Raw genomic sequence first — 8,767 nt, 5'->3', positions numbered from 1 at the left:
GCAGCCTTTTGTCAGAGCCTTGTTCCTTTTCCAGGCTGCATAATATTCCATTATAATATTGCATTGCATGGATGAACCATGCTGTGTTTACCCATTTATTCATAGATGGACAGTAAGGCTGTTTCTACTTTTTGGCTACTGTGAAGACCACTGCTATGAATATCCCTGTACAAGTTTGTATTTGATAATTGTGATTATTTCACCCAAACATGTGAGTATGAGTCATGCAACAAGTTTTTTTTTTAAATAGAGGTAAAATTCACATCACTTACCTCTGTTTTTAAAAAGACTTGTTGCTACCCCATACTCTCATGTCTGTGTGAAATAGTCACAATTATCAAATAAAGCCTTACACACATCACACAGCCGGGCACAGTGGCTCACGCCTGTCATCGTAGCAGTTTGGGAGGCCAAGGTGGGCAGATCATTTGAGGTCAGGAGTTCGAGACCAGCCTGGCCAACATGGAGAAACTCCATCTCTGCTAAAAATACTGGTGTGGGGGCAGGTGCCTGTAATCTCAGCTACTCAGGAGGCTGAGGCAGGAGAATCTCTTGAACCCGGGAGCCGGAGGTTGTAGCGAGCCAAGATTGCACCATTGCACTCCAGCCTGGGTGATAGAGCAAGATTCCATCTCAAAAAAAAAAAAAAAAAAATACCACAAAGAAAAATTATGTCACATGAAGTTAGTTATTTTAAATTATACGAACAGGGCATTTAGCACATTGAGCATGTTGTACGACCACCCCTTCTATGTAGTTTGAGAAAATCTTCATTCCCTTCAAAGGGAGCCCTCATTTCTATGAAGCAGTCACGACTCATCCTCCTCCCCAAACCCTGAGAGCCACAAATTCTCTTCCTGTCTCGGTGGGTTTGCCCGTTGGACACGTTTCATAGAAACGGCGTCAGACATCAGTGAGTTCTGTGCCAGAGAAAAGCCCCCTCACCTGATCTTTCTTCCCCTGCTGCCGGAATTTAGGACATGCCCCTAAATGTTTAGCTTTCCCATAACCAAACCTGCCTTTTTTTTTTTTTTTTTTTTTTTTTGAGACGGAGTCTCACTCTGTTGCCCAGGCTGGAGTGCAGTGGTGCGATCTCAGTTCACTGCCACCTCTGCCTCCCGGGGTCACACCATTCCCCTGCCTCAGCCTCCCAAGTAGCTGGGATTACAAGCACCCGCCACCACGCCCAGTTAATTTTTGTATTTTTAGTAGAGACGGGGTTTCACCATGTTGGCCAGGCTGGTCTCGAACTCCTGACCTCAGGTCATCCACCTGCCTCGGCCTCCCGAAGTGCTGGGATTGCAGGCATGAGCCACTGTGCCCTGCCGATGAGTCATTTTTAAGAAGCACAGAATGATTTCCCTCATGTAGTTAAGCAAAGAAGTGCGTGTGTGTGTGTGTGCGCACATGTGTGTGCATCTGATCCTGTGTCCTATGCCTCGCTCTGTGGGTTTAGGGGCAAAGACAGTGCTCTTAGGCACTGCTGGACCATGTATTTTAGAAAAATGCAACCCGTGGCGTATGTTAAAAACCCACGTGCTAAACATCAATGATCCCAGCCCTGGCATTGAGATTGGATATTTTGATTTGGTCCAAAAGGCATAAGGAGGAAGAAATTCTTCAGAAAATGGGGGCATCTCACCCTTGGAACTAAATTCAATGGGAGTCCTTGGCACGATGGACAGCTGGTGGCGATTCATTACAAATATATTGATTACAGATTCCTAAAGGCGTTGACTAAGGGTCAGAGAGAAGTGAAGGCACTACCCAGAAAGAAGCAGACTAGTGTAGGAGAGTAGCTTATTTTATTTATTTATGTATTTCTTTATTTGAGATAGGAATCTCACTCTGTCTCCCAAGCTGGAGTGCAATAGCACGATCTCGGCTCACTGCAACCTCCGCCTCCTGGGCTCAAGTGATCCTCCTGCCTCAGCCTCCTGAGCAGCTGGGATTACAGGTGCACACCACCACACCTGGCTAATGTTTGTATTTTTAGCAGAGATAGGGTTTCTCCATGTTGGCCAGGATGGTCTTGAACTCATGACGTCAGGTGATCCACCCGCGTCAGCCTCCCAAAGGGCTGGGATTATAGGCATGAGCCATCGTGCCTGGCCAGGTGGTGCTTCAGTGTGGTCTCTCCATATTGGCCAGGCCAGTCTCGAACTCCTGACCTCAGGCCATCCACCCACCTCAGCCTCCCAAAGTGCTGGGATGACAGGCATGCACCACCGTACCCGGCCTAAAAGGTTTAAAATATAAATCTATCAAATATTTAAACCCACTGGTAAAAACGCTAGAGTTAAAGACAAATGTAAAATGATTGCATTTTTAAAAATCAGTCATGACATGGCCAAATGTTGAAGAATTCTTTTGTAATTTTTTTTTTTTTTCCATTCTGAAAGCCACCATCATCTTTTACGACTGCTGTCTGCATCTTGGTAAATGGAATCCTTGCAAAGAGGTCTGAGTTTCCAACATACATAAAACAAAGGAAATAATGTACAAGGGGGGAAAAAAAGGAGAGAGAGAGAGAGAGAGATCCTAAAAGAACCAAGAATGCTAGAGGAAAAATGCATTTAAAACCCGGTGTAAATGACATTGGACAGCATTCAGAAGAGCAGCTCTGGGGGTTGCAGAGACGATGGGCCGCTCCAACAGGCTGTGAGTGTTCAATGATTATAAACACATGTGATGGGAGCAGAAAGAAGATGGTTGCGTTGGAAAGAATTATGGGAGACACAGCCTTGATGGAAGGGCGTGTTATTAGCAGACACTTCAGAACTTCAAAGGGTTTCTGAGAAGCTGCTTAAGTGGGTAGCTGGCCAATGCATGATGGGGGGGGGGGGCCGAAAAAAGACCCCCTTACAGAAATTGGAAGGAAAAGAGGTGCTGGTGTAGACAAGAATGCAGGTGACATGTCAACATCGGGTCGCCTACAAAAAGGTAATTTATGGGCTACCTAATAAAACAGAAGGCGCCATTTCTTCTTTGCCGGAAGAGAAATAACTTAGGATTTGAACAGCACCTCATTGTGTCTGGCGCTGGAACAAATGGATGCAGGAGGTATGCTGTACTTTTTTTTTTTTTTTTTTTTTTTTTTTTTTTTTTTGAGATGGAGTCTTTCTCTGTCGCCCAGGCTGGAGTGCAGTAGTACGATCTTGGCTCACTGCAACCTCCGCCTCCCGGGTTCCAGCGATTCTCCTGCCTCGGCCTCCCAAGGAGCTAGGTCTACAGGTCTGCGCCACCACACCTGGCTTATTTTTTATTTTTAGTACGGACAGGATTTCACCATGTTGGCCAGGCTGGTCTCAAACTCCTGACCTCAGGTGATCCGCCCGCCTTGGCCTCCCAAAGTGCTGGGATGACAGGCGTGAGCCACTGCACCCAGCTGGTATGCTGTTCTTTAGAAGAAGTTGGAGGAATGGAAATCTTAAAAGGGGCTTAATGACGCATACACTCTTATGCATGAATTTCATTAGCTACTCTGTATGGCTACACCTGGGCAGGCAGATTTCCCCACTCCATTCCTAGAGATGAAAAGTACCAAACAGAGGTGCTAGGAGGAATGGCTGTGTTCCAGGTACCTGCTGCAGTCTGGGGAGAAGGAATATTCCATACCACAGACCTATCATCACAGCAGCACGAAGGGCTGGGAGGAACTGAGGAGACGAGAAGTGCAAATATTTCTTGCTCCTGCCAAAGTCCCATAGAGTGTTTGCTGCAGTGATGCGGGCAGAGAAATCTAGGCCATTCGTGCAAATAAAGAATGGAGAGTAATGCAAATAAAGAACAGGTAATGCAAATAAAAGAACAGTAATGCAAAGAAAGAACAGGTAATGACATCCTCCTGCATGGTAACGCCTCACAGTCTGATAGTGTGCATCATAGTCACAAAGCAGCTGCTGGAGCTCTGAACGTCCTGCCCTCAAAAGAGCATTCCTAGCAGGAAGGAAAGGCATGGGCACAACAGAGTTTTCTTATACTCACAAAGTGGCTGCCGAAACTCCAGACATCATACCCTTAAGAGAGCATTCCTAGCAGGAAGGGAGGCCATGGGCACAAGAGAGTTTTTTCACAATCACAAAGTCAATACTGAAGCTCCATACATCATGCCCTCAAGAGAGCATTGCTAGCAGGAAGGAAAGGCATGCACACAACAGAGTTTTCTCATACTCACAAAGTGGCTGCTGAAGCTCCAGACATCACACCCTCAAGACAGCATCCCTAGCAGGAAGTGAGGGCATGGGCATGGCAGAGTTTTCTCATACTCACAAAGTAGCTGCTGAAGCTCCAGACATCACACCCTCAAGACAGCATCCCTAGCAGGAAGTGAGGCCATGGGCAGAGCAGAGTTTTCTCGTAGTCACAAAGTGGCTGCTGAAGCTCCGGACATCACACCCTCAAGAGATCATCTCTAGAATGAAGAGAGGCCATGGACAAAGCAGAGTTTTCTCATAGTCTCAAAGTGGCTGCTGAAGCTCCGGACATCACACCCTCAAGACAGCATTCCCGGCAGGAAGGAAGAGTGTGAACACAGCAGAGTTTTCTCGTAGTCACAAAGTGGCTGCTGAAGCTCCGTACATCACATCCTTAAGACAGCATTCCTACCAGGAAGGGAGAGTGTAGGCAAAGAGAGTTTTCTCCCAGTTCCTCTTCTCCCACACACTTTACCAAGTCTGAAGCTTGGTCACCAGAAACGGGGAACAGATCGATCCGCCTGGTACATCCCCCGCGTTGGGGCAGTATCCTGTAAAGGAAGTCAGGATCTTATTAAAGAAGCGAGGGGGCCAAGTGGGGTGGTTCACCCTTGTAATCCCAGCACTTTGGGAGGCTGAGGAGGGTGGACCACAAGGTCAAGAGATCAAGACCATCCTGGCCAACAAGGTGAAATCCCATCTCTACTAAAAATACAAACATTAGCTGGGTGTGGTTGTGTGCCCCTGTCATCCCAGCTACTCGGGAGGCTGAGGCAGGAGAATTGCTTGAACCTGGGAGGCAGAGGTTGCAGTGAGCTGAGATCGTGCCACTGCACTCCAGCCTGGGCAACAGAGCAAGACTCCGTTTCAAAAAAAAAAGAAAAGCGAAGGAGAATGGTTGTTGTGGAGGAAAGATACACAAAGTCACCAACTTCGAGAAACTTAGTGTGGGGAGAGGAAATGGGCATGACTGATAATGGGTGCAGGGTCTCCTCGGGTTGAAGAGAATGTTCTAGAAGGAGATAGACGAATTTTATCCCAATTTTTTTTTAAAAAAGGTTTAGATCAGGTGTGGTGACTCACGCCTGTAATCCCAGCACTTTGGGAAGCCGAAGTGGGCGGATCACCTAAGGTTGGGAGTTCAAGACTAGCCTGGCCAACATGGGGAAACCCCGTCTCTACTGAAAATACAAAAAATTAGCCAGGGGTGGTGGTGGGCACCTGTCATCCCAGCTACTCGGGAGGCTGAGGCAGGAGAATTGCTTGAAACTGGGAGGCGGAGGTTGCAGTGAGCCGAGATCACGCCACTGCACTACAGCCTGAGTGACAGAGCAAGACTCTGTCTCAAAAAAAAAAAAAAGTTTGCCTTTTGGTGGATGAAGACAACCGCAAACGTACACATGTACAGAAACACACACCCTCATACATACGTGCATATACAGACATGCAATTTCTTTTCTTTTAACTAATAAGCTTTCTTATTGGTAAGACAGAGTATTTTCATGTAAATGTTCATATTTTTATAATTTTAAATTGTGATTTGTAGGTTTGTTTTCTTTTTCATGAGCAGTTCTTCTTCTATCTAGTAAAGTTTGATTTTTTTTTTTAGTTACCAACTTCATATTTATTTATTTTTTAATTTTTAATTTTATTTTTTAATTTATAATTTAATTTTTAATTAATTTACTAATTTTTGTATTTTTAGTAGAGACGGGGTTTCTCCATGTTGGCCAGGCTGGTCTCCAATTCCTGACCTCAGGTCATCCACCAGCCTCAGCCTCTCAAAGTGCTGGGATTACAGGCGTGAGCCACTGTGCCCGGCCTGTTTTTTCTCAGAGAGAGTCTGTGTTGAAGGGTTCAGAACCCAAGATAGATACATATCTAGATAGATAGATAGATAGATAGATAGATAGATAGATAGATAGATAAAATAAAATAATATAAAATAATATAAAATAAAATAAAGCTCTCAAACATACAGATACCAGCAGACCCCATCCCACGTCTTGAGGTCCTGCTGTCCATGATGTCCTGATACTGCCTGTTAGCTGGGGTTTGACATCAGACAGCCCCAGCACACTTTGCACCTGGTCTTTTACTTTTCTCACACCTGCTGTGGCAAATCAGTATATCTCTGTGCTGTGAACGGGACTCTTGCGATGCTCCAAGTTCACTGGGTCCTGTTCTCTTCACAGTCACGACTTCCCCCTAGTGATGCCAGTTCTCCCCAACACAGTCACATGAACTGGAGGGGTTCATGGCTGCACCCACAGATCTCAACAGAAACTCCCATTCCTCAACCCTCAGTCTTCTGCAGGGTCCAGCTGTGATGCATAAGATAGAGGGATGGATGGATGGATTGATAGATGGATAGGTGGATGGATGGATGGACAGATGGATGGATGGATGGATAGACAGAGAGATAGAGATAGATAGATAGATAGATAGATAGATAGATAGATAGATACACAGACAGATGGACGGACAGATGAACTGACAGAAGAATGGATAGATAGATAGATAGATAGATAGATAGATAGATAGAAGATAGATAGATAGAGTTAGACAGACAGAGGTAGATAGATAGATAGATAGACAGACAGATGGACGGACTGACAAACAGACAGAAGAACGGACCGATAGATAGATAGATAGATAGATAGATAGATAGATAGATAGATAGATAGATAGATACACAGACAGATGGACGGACAGATGAACTGACAGAAGAATGGATATATAGATAGATAGATAGAAGATAGATAGAGTTAGACAGACAGAGGTAGATAGATAGATAGATAGACAGACAGATGGACGGACTGACAAACAGACAGAAGAACGGACCGATAGATAGATAGATAGATAGATAGATAGATAGATAGATAGATAGATAGAGACAGAGAAAGAGATAGATAGGCAGGCAGATAAAGAGATAGAAAGATGGATGGATACATAGAGATAAAGATATAGATGGACAGATAGATAGATTAGATAAAATAGATAGGCAGGTAGGTAGGTAGATAGATGGATAGATAGAAGAATACATTGATAGATCAACTGGATAGATGAATGGAGATACATAGAAAGATAGATAAATAGAAGGATAGACTGATTAGGTTGATAGGATAGATGGGTAGAGATGGATAGATAGATGGAGGATAGATTGATACATCAATAGGATAGATGGATAGATAAATCGATTGATTGATATGGTGGATGGAGATGGATAGATGGATAGATAGAAGGATAGATTGATAGATCAACAGGAAAGATGGTTGGAGATGGATAGATAGAAGGACAGATTGATAGATCGATAGAATAAATCGATGAATGGATAGAGAGATACGTAGATAGATGGTGGATAGATAGGAGGACAGATTGATAGATAAATAGGATAGATGGGTGAATGGATAGACAGATGATGGATAGATAGATGGATTGATAGAAGAACAGATTGATAGATCAATAGGATAGATGGATGGGTGGGTAGATAGTTGATTGATTGATGGATAAAGTAGATGAATGAAGATAGACATATAGTTGGATAGATAGAAGGATACATTGATAGATCAATAGGATAGGTGGATTGATGGATAGATAGATATGTAGATAGATAGATAATAGATAGATAGATACATACATACATCAATACATATATACATACAAGCAGATTTATTATGGGAATTGGCTTATGTGATAACGCAGCCAAGTTTTAGTACATGCAAACTGGAGAGCTAGGAAAGCTCATGGTATAATTCAGTCCAAGTTTGAAGACCCAAGAACCGAGGAACCAGTGGTGTAAGTCCCTGTTCAAATCCAAAGGCCCGAGACTCAGGGAACTTGATGTCCTAGGGCAGGAGAAGATGTATGTCCCAGCTCCAGGAGAGAGACAATTCTCCCTTTCTGTGCTTCCTGTTTTATTCAGGCCCTCAACGGATTGAATGATGTCCGCCCACATTCGTGAGGGCACATCTTCTTTTCTCAGTCTATCAAGTCAAATGCTCATCTCTTCCAGAAACAGCCTCCTAGACGCACCCAGAAATACCACTTGACCAGCTATCTGCGCATGTCTTAGCCCCATCAGGTCGACACATAGAATTAACCATCGCAGCTCTTTTGCAAATGATCACCACGTGGGCAGCCTTAAAAATACCTGTGGTCACCAAAACTTGACATGCCCAAGTGCTATGAACAGCAATGGAGACGTTTCAGGAACTCTTTTGCACACAGCCATCTACTCCAGGTGCTGGATTTAACTGTGCTTTTGTGAGGCGTTCATCACTTATGAATTGCCACGATGGAACTGCTTTCCAGGGTGCCGACATAACGGGCCTCCCCGGAAGCTTACCAGTAGGGTTTAATGTTGTGTTTGATTCTCTGGAGAAAAGCTTCAGCCTTGTGTTTTGCTTTCTTGTCCTCCCTTCTCCCCAGTGGTCCACAAGAGTCAAGACCCTTCTAGACCATAGCACAGTCCCCACTTTTTTCTGGTGCTTTTCATGAAAGTGTTACCTTTTTTTTTTAAATTTTACTCCCAAAGCCATTTTGAAATGTAGTTTATCCATGAGACACAT

The sequence above is a fragment of the Macaca mulatta genome, chromosome X, assembly GCF_049350105.2.
Source record: "Macaca mulatta isolate MMU2019108-1 chromosome X, T2T-MMU8v2.0, whole genome shotgun sequence".
Classification (NCBI taxonomy): Eukaryota; Metazoa; Chordata; class Mammalia; order Primates; family Cercopithecidae; genus Macaca; species Macaca mulatta.
This window is presented reverse-complemented; position numbering follows the sequence as displayed.